General features: G+C 40.3%; 1 protein-coding gene across 11 annotated transcripts in view; it reads left to right on the top strand.

Moving 5' to 3' along the window:
* The window catches only part of PDE4D (phosphodiesterase 4D), a 729058-nt gene that overhangs the window by 581417 nt on the left and 132675 nt on the right, over positions 1–14966 (top strand). The window lies entirely within an intron of this gene.

Raw genomic sequence — 14966 nt, forward strand, 5'->3', positions numbered from 1 at the left:
CTCCTCCAGGCGCCCCAGCGGGAAGCTCTATGGCCCCGGAGTCTGGGTGTGTTTTGGAGATGTCTGCTCAGGTTCACTGAGCACCGGTTTGCAACCGGAAGTGCTAATGAGCCTGAGGAGGGATGGGAATTAGCAAATAGGGCTGGCAGTCAGCAGACAGACGAAGCGTACAGAAGGGGATCATTCAGAAAAAAGGAAAAAGAATTTAATCCTTTTCAGGTGTGTTCATTTCCTTTACGGGCAGAATTACCACGGACTTGGGATATTCTTTAAGTCTTCCTTTTCCCTAAGGTCGGGCCTCATTTCATAGGGAGGAGGCAAGGATAGATGCAGTGAATTTGATTATGGACACCAGTCTAACTCTAGCTTAATGAGCCATGGAAACAAAATAGCTCAGTCTCCTCTAACTGCTGTAATCCAGAGCTAGAAGCACTGAGAGCACCCGGGCTTTGGTTACACATACTTGTCCTGCAGGACCTGCCCCAGCATTTGAACTGTTCAGCAAGAGATCTGAAATTTCTTATTATTCACATAGGAGCTATAACTTTCTTAAAATTAACTTGAAAATGAAAATTACCAAGAAATTAAAAGATCTAATATATATATGTGTGTGTGTGTGTGTATATATATATATCCATAACTTAGAATTAATGAATATTAATATTTGCCATAGCCACCTCAGATACTTTTTTAAAAAAGAAATAAAACAGCAGCGATTAATTTGAAGACCCCATTTCCCCACCCCCACTACCAGCTCCGTTTCCCTTCCTCCTTCACCAGAACTAATGCCATGTGGGAAACTTGCCAGCCTGTCCACATTTCCATCTTTTTCCTAATTAGATATTCCTGTTCATAAATAACGTATCATGATTTTAAAAACTCATCAGTATCTTTAGCTTAAAAATTTTTATCCAACGTGATGTGGGTTAATTTTATTTTTTTCTCTTTTCCTGATCCACCATATACTTCTCATTAACTGACAGGTTGTACTAGGTCAGCAATAGGGTGGTAAAGGAACTGGTATGGGAAGGTTAATAGAATAACCACTTTAAGAAGAGATCTCAGAGTGGGAGGGTAGTCAGGCTGCAGTTATCAGGGCAAATTCAGGGAGGCAGAGTTGAAAGAATCTTAAGAGTCAGGCTGAGCAGAGATAGTTGAGAAGGGCGAGCTAAGTGTGGTCCGCTCAAGTGGAACCCAAACTCACTGGGAACCAGTTTAGGGTGGGCTGGCTTTACAGCAGACCTTTGTGTGTGACTGTGAGCAAACCACAGCCCACTATTGCCTCTCTCTCTACTCCTCAGTGGTCTTCATGTGTAAAATAAAATCACAGAATCACAGAGTCAGAATACAAGCAATGGAACTCCTCACTCAACCTGCCTTAGTTCATACGTAAGGGAGTGAAGACTTAGAAAGGTGTTGTGATATATAGATACCTAGCAGGGCAGAATCAGAAGCTCACCTCGGGGGAGGAAAAGTTGTTCCTCTTTGAGTACATTTCCCAAAAGTTATACCTTTTCAACAGTTTCTGAGGTAATATGTTGATTGCTGCTACAGTTGTGTAAATATTAAAAGTGGTATAAAAGATAAGATCTATCCATTAAACAATGCTGCCTTATTTTACATTGTACAGATGAGGAAGTTGATGCTCAGAGAATTTAAACAATTTGTCCGGGGTCATGTAGTTTATAAGTGGTAGAGCCAAGATTTGGACCCACATCTGTCTGACTTTCACAAACATGTTTTTAACCACTTTTCGGCACTGTGCAGCCTCAGTGCTGACTAGCTCCTTCCAAAAGGCAGCCACACCCAGAAGTTTTCAGATTTATAAGGGCCTGAGTATTTTCTATCTGTGTTAGGGGACAGAGTGTCTGAGTGGAGTAAGCCTTAAAAATGAGGGTAAAACATTTGGTTCAATGCTGGAATTAAGAACTCCAATGTCAGGAGCAGGAAACTTGGCAATTAATATTTTAAATGAACCGGAGAGATCACAGGTTTTGGAATCAAATGTAATGGCAAAGCAACAGCATAAGAACAAAGAGCTAGAGGTGTATAACAAAATTAAGCAGTTGGAGGATTGGTAAATAGCATATTATGAAAGGAAAACAAAGATTACCTGCAAAGAGTTTTGTTTTTTTTTTAAGTCAACTGAATTACCTGAATGGTAGAGGAAGTAAACATGAAAGAAGGATTTGCTGATAGAAAATTAAACAAAGAAGATGCGGTGGGATGTTTTTAGAATCAGCTGCACTATTGCAATGGCTGAAGATGGGAGGAGGGCTGTGTGCGATTTGGAGATGAAGTCCTGAGGTGTAGAATATAAATGAGCACACAGACCTGAGAATCCCGATGTCAACTGATCTTCAGTAATTAGGTGTATCTTAGTACTATCAGAACACCAACGCCCTAGCCACTGGACCAAAGGAAACAGCTCCAGGCTGTGGGAAATGAGAATCTGGAAAACTGATGAAGACTTAAAAAAAACAAAACCCAAAACCCCAAAAGAGTGAAGAATGACATTTTGAAAACCCTCAGATAGGAGGCTGACTCTGATTGTGAAAGCCTCTTTGAACTCAATACTTTTTCTCAGTCCATTCTTCAAGTTAGAATGATAATTGGTGTCAAAGAGTTTTTTCTAAACATGTCTTTAGATGAAGGCATTCCCACACATCAACATTTAAAGTGGCCTCAGAGGGAGAAGCTGGAGGGGTTTTATTGGAGAGATGAAAATGTTTGGAACTAGATGTGGTAGGTGCACATGGTGAAGGTGCTAAATGCCAACGAATTGTTCACTTTGTAATTTAAAGTGTATATTATGTGAATTTCGCCTCACTAAAGGATTTTAGATAAAGAGAATTTAGCAAAAGAACATCAGAGTGCACTTTTACAAATTAAAAAAAAAAATTGGTCTTGGCTACTGTAATCCTGTAATGTTCTCAAGAGCTTGTGTTGTGTCTTATTGATACTGGAATTCACAGTACTCAAAGAGAGGCACACAGATGGGGTTCATATGTGTTTGATCAAAGAGGAAATGGATAAATCTAACAAGGTCAAAGTCAGTGAAGTACAATTCAGGGGGCTACCACTTGACTATATGCCGTGGGATATACTAAAGAAGAATAGGACGCAAGCTTGAACCAAACAAAAAAGTTAACTTTAGCCTTTTTTTCAAGTGGGTTGGGGGAGAAATAATTAGTTTTCAGATTTTAGCGTTTGTTGGTTTGATTTCATTTTGCATTCTTCCCCATCAGCCTCTGTGAAACTATAGATTACAAGAAGAATTTTCTTTTGTCCTGCTTTTCTGCCTCAGGCCCTTCTTATCCATTTCCCTGGATATGAACAGTTGGAAAGATGGTGAAATTGTAATGGATTGCAGGACATTTCCATCTTGTCCCTTTTGAAGCATGATTGAATGGCTAATGTTAAGACATACAGCAGAGCTCAGTGATGACAAATAGTGTTACTGTTTGAAATGAAAGTCACTATATTCTAAGCTTTATTATAGTCTCCTGTTACTTTGTCATATTAGCACCACTGGGAAAAATAAAAATACAAGCTGGAGGTGGGATGGAAAACAAAATCACAATCTGTTGTTTTATAAACAGTTAAAAAAAAAAACCTCAAGTTTCAAAAAGTTAGTCTATATCCTCTGCTCTGATGTTAGAAACATTTTTCCTAAACTCTCCAAATAATTATTTCAATTCCTCAAATAATATACTTCCATCTACAGAGCCCATATGTTGGCAACCCCTATATTCTATGTAGAGGGTATAACTTTACTATCTTGGTATTTAATATTAGGGTTTTTGTAAAAGCATTTTATTTTTACTTTGCCCATTGTTAGAAGGAATCCTGGATCTATAAACCAAAAAATAAGAACTTGGAAATTTAGAGAGAAACTCACTTTTATGAATATGGTAACATCAGCTATTTTCTTTAAAGGTGGAGACGAGGTAAGTTTGAATTGATAGTTTTAGAGTATTATTATGTTATTTGGCTCTCAATATTTTTTTTTATTTCATCCTCCCACCCTAGTTTATGCAATTCTCTTATGCTTTACATCACTCGTATTTTTCCCTTTCTTTCTTAATTCCTTCTCTCCCCCAAGTCCTGTGGCCTAATTTTTCAGTTGTAAGGTATTAAGCATAGAACAGTAGAACAACTGGGAAGCCTTCACAGGGATAAACAAGATTTTACAGGAATTGTGGCATATGTACCATCAGCACTGAGCAGGGGAGGAAGAAGACAGACACATGCATGCAAGAAAGGACATCTAAACTAGAAGACCACACTATTGTTCTGAAGAGATGGGGATGAGACCAGGAACACTAGAAGGTGCCTAGGAGCAAAGCAATATGTAAAGTACTCATAGGGTTGTGAAGAAACTCCTCTTTGAAATCCATGCCCTGGTGGTTGCTTTGTAGAAAACAACAGTGTAATGAAGTCATGAGACCTATTCCTTAGAGCAATTCATTCTGTGGACAAGAGCCAAAGCAGACCTACATTCTATAAATCGCCTCATTTATTTATCTGAATTGCTCTATTCACTATCAGCAGATATTTGCTGAAGCACCCTCCATGTGCCAGGCATCTCAGACCTGGGATAACATAGGAGGAAAAGGTAGGATTTAACATTTAAGCAGCTTACGGTATAGTGGGGAGATAGATAAATCAATAGACAGTTAAAATTCAACATATTTAAAGTGGAGAGTTGTTCAGGTCACAAAGGCCTCTCAGTATAAGAAGGGCTTCCATCTCTGAGGGCCCGCCAAAGTGGCCTCGGCAAAGTCACAAGGGCAAGATGTGTCTGATATGTTTGAGAAATAACTCTAAGGTTCAATAAGGCCAGAAGTTAAAAGGCAATGGGGAGACTCAGAAACTGAAGCTAGGAAGATAGAAGAATCTGCTTTTCACTCTATGCTGCGCTGGGCACCATAAAGAACACATAACATCGAGGAGTTATTGCTAAGCTATTGTGGTGCCTACAGTTCAGTTTATATACATGGGTGCATGTCCATAGGAACCTAATTCCTTGGGAGATTATGGATTACTTAGTCCTGGAAGTGTTTAAATTTATGCTGGCTAGCTATAATAGGGAATTGGTCAAATGTATTAGTAACAAGAATAGTGGATTAGAGGGCCTGTGGCAATGTTGTGCGGGTAAACCAGTTAATTCTCTTCTTTTCCTCCTTCCTGACAAAAGTCAAACAAACAAAACATGATCTGCAATATTTGCCTTTGGCCATAGTATAAATCCTCCCACCATGGCTGGTTTTAAGCCTACCATTGGTTTAACAGACCTTTTGCAAAATTCTTGAATATCTAACAGTTGACAACAGCCAAGATACCACCGCAACAGTAATTCTGTTATTCTTGATATCAGTTCAATAATAGAAGCAATAAATCATATAGGTATATAGAAGACAAAAAAGTAGAGGACAAGGGGATCTTGGAAAGCTGCAGTAGTCAGGAAGAATTAAGGCTCCATGGAGGAAATAAAGCTTGAGCTGGGTGTGATGCCTAACGTATTTAAATTGACAGAGAAGAGCAGGCACCCCAGACAGATGCCAGATTTTGAGTCTGGGTTACATGTGACAAGCATGACAGTCCTGTAGCAGGAGGTCCAGGTAAGTGAGCGTAGAAGCGAGTCAGGCTGAAGCTTTGGCCTGTCAAACTAAGGTGTTCTGGGCATTAACCTACAGGTAGTGGACAGTCATGAATGGTTTTGAACACAGATAGGCATGACAATACTCTACAAAAGCAGTATTTTAGGAAGATTTATCTGACAAGAAGATGAATAATGGATAGTAATGAGACCCCAGAATAGAGGTAACTCAGCTCAGCAGTAATCTTGGCATTTTGTTGCAACTCCTTTGCTGAGAAATTACATCCAGAGTGTTGAGTAAAGCCATTGTGAAAGAAGGGAAATAATAGTGACCACGTGTGGAGAAATTGAGTTCAGACATGAAGGAGCTGGCACATGGACCCACTGTGTACTGCAAAGTATTTTTATTGGTATTTAGTCTTACCATTATTGTTGCTAATGATTATATTGAATAATTACCAACTGTTATTAATTACTTAAAACCAGGTGCCTACCTCTCATCTTGCAGAAAGTTGTCTTTCTTTGAACTTTGAAAACACTTGTTCGAAACATGAAAACTTAGAAGAGGAGGTTTATCCCATTGGCACATCTGCAGCCCTTCTCCTTCCTGTTGTCTTTAGGGCCCTTCATCTTTGACTCCCCCCACTCCTGTCCCCCTCCTACCTGCCAGTCCCACTTTCTGAGCTTGCCAGTCATTCTCCCACTCTTGCCCAGTGCACAGTCACCATTGAGACAGCTCAGGGTTATTATCTCCTTTCACCAGAATTCCTGCAGCCAAGGAGTATGTGCGGAGCATCTTCCTTTTGACTCTCTTTTAAAATTCTGAGGGATGTTTCTGGCACACTTTGCTTTGCAATTCAGTAATAGGGCAGTTGCGGTTTCTTTTTACTGCAGTTAGGCTGATGTTTAAAAGCAGAGTGAAAAAGAAAGGAAAGGCAGAAAAATACATGTGCAAGATGCTCATTGAGCATATTTGCACATGTTCTTGGCAAATATTATTTTCAAAACCTGTCTGAGCAGATCTGAATGGTGTAAATTCAGTAGATCAGAGTCAGAGGGCCGAAATTTGGTTCGTATCCTCATCGTAGAATGTAAATTACATATAGCCTATGCCTTGAAAAGAAATTGAAGGAATGAGCTTTCTGAAGCTTTCTGAAAACCATTCCTTCTCATTTTCTCTGATTATATAATGGGGAATTGTATGCTTTATGCCATTTTAATTTCTTGAATATATTTGCTTAAGGAAAGTACATTATAATACAGTTTAGAACAATATATTCTGAGAACAGGGTGATAATGAATTTGGACAAAGATTGCCATTTCATTTCCTAAAATTATACACAATTTTTGGCTCTATACTCATTAGTCAGCAAGCATTAATTCACCAAGTCTCTGAGATAAGAAATGGTTTCCAATAATAATTATAAGCCTGCCAGAATCTTAGAATTACATAGTTGGGGATCTACACAGAACCAAAATCATTGCAAAGTTATTTAAAAACTATTAATTATTTATGTAATCATAGATTATGGCCTGCAGATGACTCTAACGAAGTCATTCAACAAACTATGTAGATTTTGTGGAAAAGCTGTAACTCTTGAGCTCAGAGTGCCACGTCAGCCTTTTCTCTATATAGACGTTATGTTTTGGCAAACATGATTTATATGTATACCTCAGTTATAAACAGCAGTATACAACCCAAACTATTAAGAATTCAGCCCTCCAACTCCACAGGGACCCCTTTCTCTTATAATACAGATCAACACCAGGAAGGAAGCAAACAGAGGTCTCTGAGCACCCAACTAGATGTTCACTACTTCACACCCTAAAGATGATGCACTTCACTAGCAAAAGAAATGTAGACCTGGGTTTAAGTGATGGCTCACACAAATTCAGTCATGTGGTTCTACTCCTTCCATAATCAGATGAGCAAATAAGAAAGGGTGAGTAGGGGATTCCAGGGAAAATCACAGCTGATAGTAGCCAAGTGACAGCTGATGACTTGCAAACAAAAGAAGAAACAGAAAATCTATCAAAATCATCCCCCAAAACACAGCTGTTTGGGGCCTTTTTGAAAAGGGTGAGAAGCTCAACCTGTCTGAGGAAACCCCAACAACACCTGTGCAGTGGGGAGTCTGTCTGGTTCCTGAGTGTAATTGACATTAAATTGATAACACCAAGTCATCAAAACAAAGGAAAGCTAAATTATATTTTGCTCAATCTGTATTGATTTCTATGTGATAATCAGTGATACAGATATTTTATGCACTTAAAAACAAGGGGGAAAAATACCCCCAAACCTAACCTCTGTCCCCTTCATTACCTCCTCCTGGATATTATTTCATCTATCATCCCTTATTCCCCTTCTCTCTTAGACCTAATATCTAGTTATTTCTTCCTCAGACTGGTTGAATTCTTCCCTTCCATTTGATGTTTGAAAAGCTCCCTTCCTTGATCCTGTGTCTTCCTCCAGTTATCACACCATATCACTATTGATTTATCATTCAAACTTATAGGCAGGAGAGTTTACCCTCACTACCTCCGTTTTCTTTTCCTCCCATTTATTCTTCAACCCAGTCAGTCTGCAGTCCCACCACCTACTGTAACTGCTTCTGCTGTGGTTCCTCCCATCTCCTAACTGTCAAATAGAATAGATACTTTTAGCCATTTTTCTTACTAGGTTTCTCTGAGGCATCTGTGAGTCTGTCCTCCTTGAAACTCTCTTCCTCCTGGTTTGGCCATACAGCCTTTCTGTCTCCCTCTTAGACTGCAGTTCCTCCATCCTCCTTTGACCCAGAGTTCCCAGGATTCCACTCTCAGCCCCCAGCTCTCTTTACTCTGCATATGCTCCAACATTCACTCATGCATTTTTGTTATTTTAACTACCAGCTCTCTGCTGATAACCCCTAAATTCATTTTCAAGTCCATCTTAGCTACTTCCTCAAAGTTGAAAAACCCAAGTATTTATTGAAAATTCCCACCTGAGTATCTCATAAGTTTATAAAATTCTTTGTATATAAAATAAAATATAGATTTCCTCTAAATCTGTTCCCTTTTATGTATCTCAGTTGGTGACGCTACGCAGTCATCTGAGCACCTCATACATATTCCAAAAATAAAACTGAAGTGAGTCACAAAAGGCATTAAAATCTAGCCATGCAGAGATAACCACTGTTAATATTTGCTTTATATCCTTCCCAGTGTTTGTATACTTATATATATTTTAAATGAGATCATAACTTTCAACCATTTGTCACTTCTTTTTTTTAATTTAACAAAAATCCTGAACATCCTTCTGAGTCAAAATACACTTTTTCAAAATCATTTTTGTAGTTGTTCATGTTCTACCAATAGTGTTATTTAACCAACAGTGTTGAGCATTTATGTCATCTTTGCCAACTTTCTTTCCCTCCTTGTTTTCTCATAAGGAAAGAAATGTCTATTGAAAATGAAAAAAAAAAAACCATATAACATGAAACAAAAATAAGCTCCTGGGAAGGGAGTAGAGAATTACTGTGTGTGTGGTGGCAATAGTAATATTCACCTAATTACACTCAATAGCTCAGTAAGTATGCCATTTATTGAGAGCTTTCTGTGTGTGCCCCACTGTTGTAAGGACTTTGCATAATCCTCACCATTAATCTGTGAGGTTGGATAGTTATTGTTCTTATTTTATAGTTGTGTAAAATGAGGCACAGAGAGGTTAAATAGCTAATTCAGGGTCATGTAGGTAGTAAGAAACAGAGCTGGGAGTCAAATATGGGCAGTCTGTTCCAAAAATTGGCCTCCTAGCACTGCCAGTCTGCCTTTTGTTGTACCCTAGGGCATCCTTTCTACTAGGGTGTACAATTTAGCATTCAATTTCTTGGAATAAAACCAATAAGTAATATAGTCAGCTGAGATGTCAAAATCTATAATGGATAGCAGACAGAGAAACAAAAAAGACACCATTTTTATGAGATAGTAATGAATGCTTCTTTCAAATCCATGGTTTCTGGTTTGTTTGTTTTTGATAATATGGTGAGCACAAAAATATATCAGCACCTTAACAATGGAACCCTAATTTCAGGTTTAACATAACTTTCTTAGTAGAATCGATATGAAAGTATTGATACATTTTCTAAGTTATGGTTAAAAATTTGTGAATTATTCAAAACTGCTAATATCAGGAGCTAATTTTTAGAAGTTGAGTAGTATAATGTAGGAGGTTCCCTACCATCAATTCCTCTCTGCCTCATCTGTCATTCATACTCTGATGGTGAGGATGCTTTGTGTCTGTTGTATCTCTAGATACAGTGTCTGCACTTGTAGATGTGCATAGAAGGAAGGGAATAAGGAAGTTGGAGGCGGTGGAAGAAGAAAAGGAAGGAGGAAGGGAAGGAAGGGGAGGGATGGAGGGAGGAAGGTGTGAATGCCAGATTTCCCCGACCTCCTGCCACACAAATAGTTCTAATCATTGTTTCCCCATCTCTCTTGCCCAAGCCAAAGTTTTGGAGACATCCTGTGCCCCTTCTTTATATAACATCTCATATCCAGCCCACCAGGAGCTCCTGAAGCCCCTCTTGTCAAAACAGACCCAGAACCCAAGTCCTTCTCACCACTTCCACAGTTGCTTCCCTATTACAAGCCACCATCTTCTCTGGCCTGGATGATTTCAGAAGCCTCTTAATAGGTCACTCTGCTTCTTGCCTTGCTGTATACAGTCTGTCCTACAGGCAGCAGCCAGTGCAGGTGGTGCCCTTCCACTGGTCACAGCCTTGCAGTGGCTCCCCATTTCCCTCAGAGTTGAGGTGCCTCCTCTGGCCTCCAGCATCCCACCTGATTGGGTGCCTGTTCCATCACTGCCTTCTTTCCCACTCTTCTTCCCCTCGCTCACTCCGCTCCAGCCACACCGGCCTCCTTGCTAATCTTCAGGCACACCAGGCACATGTCCATCTTGAGACTTTGGTACTACATGAAATGCTCTCTGCCCCCCAGTTATCAGGCCAATTCCCCAATTTTTCTCAAGTTTGGATGATGTTTTTCATCTTCCGCATGAGGCCAGCCATGACCATCCTATTTTTTAACTACATCCTGAATTATCCCCATTCCCTGTTCTAATGTTTGTATATTTGTTTGTTTTCATAGCATATCTTTCCTTCTAACAAATAATTCACTACATTTATTATTGAGTCTCTCTCCCCTACTAGACTGTGAGCTGCTTGTGGGCAAGGATCTTTCATTCACTGGTACAGATTTATAGAGAACAGTGCTTCCACCATGGTAGATTTTCAGTACAATCGTGAATAAATAAATAATCATCCTACTCAGTCCCGCTTACAGAGATGATTCGGCTTCACTGGATTCCTGTTAAGAGCATTGCTCTCCAGTGAAGAGCCGCAGCTGTGAGAGGAGGCACATCAGCGACATCAGCGTTTTGGTCCCTGAAATTTGTGGTCTTTCATTCACTGTGCCTAATTTCTTCTGAACTTAGGACAGAAAAATATAGATTCAAACACCCCACACTTAATAAATATTTTAAAAGAAAGAAAGGATGACATTTTGTGAAACATAACATCTTAGTTACTGATTGAGGTATGTGTAAATGGCCATTCCTGCATGGGGAGGGGGGCACAATAGGGCACATCCAGGGCGATAGTCATCACTTAAGAGCCTATCCAAAAGTGGATCCTAAGTAGCTTTTTGTTATCACCTTAAGGAGCTACAGAAAGTTCTCCTGAGGCCTACCCCACATTTTGCGGACCATTTTCTAGTTCCAGAATCATGCCTGCACAGCTGTAAGTTGGCAGGAGGCAAACTGAATCAAAATGAAAACATGCAAGAACTCTCCCCTGTCAGACCACAGAAAAGCCAGAAGAAGAAAAGACGGGGCTGCAGGGAGGGAGCTGAGCTACTTCTCCCTGGTTTGAATGAAACACTGAAGAACACCGAGAAGACATTGAAGTCCTGTGGGATGCAAGAAAGGTGTGTATGTCAGTGAAGCACTCAGGTAGAGCTGCCTTGTTCTCCCTTCTACCTTTAAAGAAAGCAAACTTCACAAGCCACATTTTTGGAAACAAATGGACTCATTGACAGAGCTCAAACCCTAGTGCATAGGCATCAAGGAGAGGCAATATCATACATATTTGTCCCCCTTTGCCTCCTAACCTCAGTTTCCATAGCGGTAACCGATGGATGATAATAGCACCTCCCTAAGTACAAGGATGAAATGAGAGAAGCCGCACAGTGTTTGGTGCAATGCCGAGTACATGGGCAGCGCTCATGAAGAGTTAGTGCTAGTGGAAATTTTAAATGGAAAATGGTGCTACAGGGGAGGGAGAGGGAAGGGAACTTGCCTAAGAGTATTGCCCGGGGAAGGACAGTTGGCCATCCAGACAGGTTCTTACACAGTAGTATTTTCCTTGGTGAATGAACTGTACTCAAGGGTCTGCCCCTCAGCCATGCAGTCTTAGAAAGGTGAGCTCGCCACAGTGCCCGTGTATGCTGACTTCCACTCTCAAAGCTCACAATAGCCATAAAACTAGAATAACAATTGATCTACAAAATGTTTTGGCCTTACCAGCGCTCACATTCTCTCTCTGTAGGTAAGTTCTGAAAGCCGAGTGATCACATCGCATGGATTTAGAATAGGCAGAGGTACATGTAATCAGAATATTTGCTCTCTCCTGCTTTTGAGGATGTGGACATGAGCGGTAGGAAGGGTCCTTTCAGGAGGATAGGCTCACTCCCTGGACCCAACCAGGTACTTCCTGTCCCCATGGACAGCATAAGTCAGATCCCCTTTTTCTCAGATTACTTGTCCACCCTCCCTCCACTGGGAGCGTTCTTTCTCCAGATGTTTTAACACCTCAGCCAGTTACTGCCAGGGTTCAGCTTGGGAGTCTCCTGGAGATAATTCTGCATAACTCTGGATCAGTCTCATAATTTGGTTCTGATATATGGTAGACAGTTTTATTTTGTTCGTTTCTGGACTCCAAGGGGAATACTTTAAAGGTCATCCACTTGCTCTCTTCTCTAGAGACCCAACAAGCCAAGAATTGTCAGCAAGCATTAAAGACAAGCTGGGCCCAGTAGGCTAACAGCATGTACCAGCCTCTCCAGTCAGCTTTAGCACTGGATGGAGCGGAGCATCGGCCCAGCTTTGGCCCCACTTTGGCTGCTTCAGCTGCCTTCTGCCAACCTACTCTGCTGATTACCTTGGCAGACCAGAAAGTCTGGACATGCTCTGTCTGAAGACTGACCTCTGTTGCTTTGCACTCTCTCCACCTTGGCATCCATGAACAGACCCACTGCCATGCTCCAGATTCAGTGAGGTCTCCTTTTCGGTTTCTCAGGCACCCATACTTTTTCTTCTCAGCATTTATTATAAATTAAATCATATTTGTGCACGTTATTGTTCTTGCACAACTATTTTGCCTGTGAAAAAAGGAATTGTGTTTGCTTTGCCACTGCTGTACCCACAAGATTAAAATAATGCATGGTACATACAAAGCTTAATTAATATTTATTGAATGATTAATGCATCCTAGGACAGTGTCTTTCAAACTGAGGGTCACAACCTATTCATGCATGGTGAAACCAGTTCAGTGGGTCACAACCAGCAGTGAGGACAGAAGAAATGGAATGAAGTAGAAAAAAATGAATATGCATGACACGTAGGGATTATTTAATGTAAATTTGTCTCAGTGAGGATGTATCTTGATAACATAGCACAAGCCCCACACACACACATACACACATGCTCATGCACAAATGCACATACATACTGTAACCTGTCTAAGGTACTCTTGTCTAGGAGGGACAAAATAAGGGTTGTTTTTTAAAAGGTCTGTTTACTTTTATCATTTTTGTTAATAAAAAGAAAAAAAATGCTAGAATTTTATATACTAAGCTCCACCAAATGGTTCAAAGCAGGCCTTGACTAGTGTATGTTAAGACAGGGCAACATCTAAATCTCCAGGTGGGTGTGTGAGTTTTATATTTATCACAAGAAGGTACTGACTTAAAATACTGATAAACACTGCACTTTAGTCTTCTATTAGTGTATAAAAAGCTATTCCAAAAAGTGACGTCCTAAAAAAAACCTTTCTGCTCTGCACTCTGCACAGGGCTCAGGTGGGCATTTCTGTGGGTCTCTCTGTAGTCCTGACGGGGACTGCGTTCACTTGCCAGGTGACTGGGTGATCCTATCTTCTCTCTCGTCATGTAGTCTCAGGGCCTCTCTCTCTCCACCTGGACTCTCCCTAAGATCTCCCCAGCAAGAAGGCCAGACTTCTTTCGTGGCAGCTCAGGCTCCCGTGGGCACAAAAGCCAGGCCTTTTTAGTGCATCATCCCAGAACTGGCACCCAGTCAATTTTGCCACATACAGCAAGTCCCAGGCCCAGCCCAGATTCAAGGAGAGGAAATTTTACAAGTTGTATTACCACAATCAATGTAACAGAACTTCATACCCCTCTTGGTCCAAACTGCATATTCCCCCAGCTCACCGTGGCATTGCTTTGCTAATTTGAGCCCTTTTGGCCTGAAAAGCCTTCCCTCTATTTCTCCATCTATTGAGATCCTACTCTTCCTTCTTAATCCAACTCAAAGCTACTTCTGTGGCTATTTCCTTGACATACCCCCCTTATCTCATGCAGGAAAAACTCCTTTATTAGTAGTCTCAGTACTCAGTATTCTCACAGCACTGTGGCTTTATTTCATATCATGCCTTAGCATATAGTGTTACCCCACACACACCCCGTGCACACACACACACACACACACATGCACATGTAGCTCCCTTTCTAAATTCTAGCTGCTTACCTAAGATCAGGTTATCAACAACTGTTGAAAAAAATAATAAACTGGTCTGTATAACTTTTAAATGACAACTTTGAATATAATTTCTCACTAGTATAAAGAGAGAGGTGGTGAGATGGAGAAAATTGGAGGGAAAAATGACATGGAGCATGAAACGAATGCCCTTTATATCTTTCAAAACCCCTTTTCTACACAGTAATTTTTATACTTGGATTTCTGTCTTGACTTTTTTCCCAAATAGTATATAATTACACTTCTCAATATGGTGATTTCCTCCTACTTAACTTGAAGAAGTTTAATGTCTTGCCTTGGAAAAATGTATATTTCAATCAGCTTATGTCTTCTGGAAATGGTTGAGAACCACCACCCTCATACAATAATATCATCAGTCAAATACATAAGCAGATTCGAAGTTGCACTATTTGTCACTCTTTTAAAACTATGAATTTCCCCCTATAACATCTTGGTACATGGATAGTCTTAAATTGTGATCTGTGGGCCCCCAGGTGACTCATGCCTTTTGGAAGGAGGTTTAGCGTACCTTCTGAAACTGCTTAAAAAATG

This window comes from Manis pentadactyla, chromosome 2 (genome assembly GCF_030020395.1).
Source record: "Manis pentadactyla isolate mManPen7 chromosome 2, mManPen7.hap1, whole genome shotgun sequence".
Lineage (NCBI taxonomy): Eukaryota > Metazoa > Chordata > Mammalia > Pholidota > Manidae > Manis > Manis pentadactyla.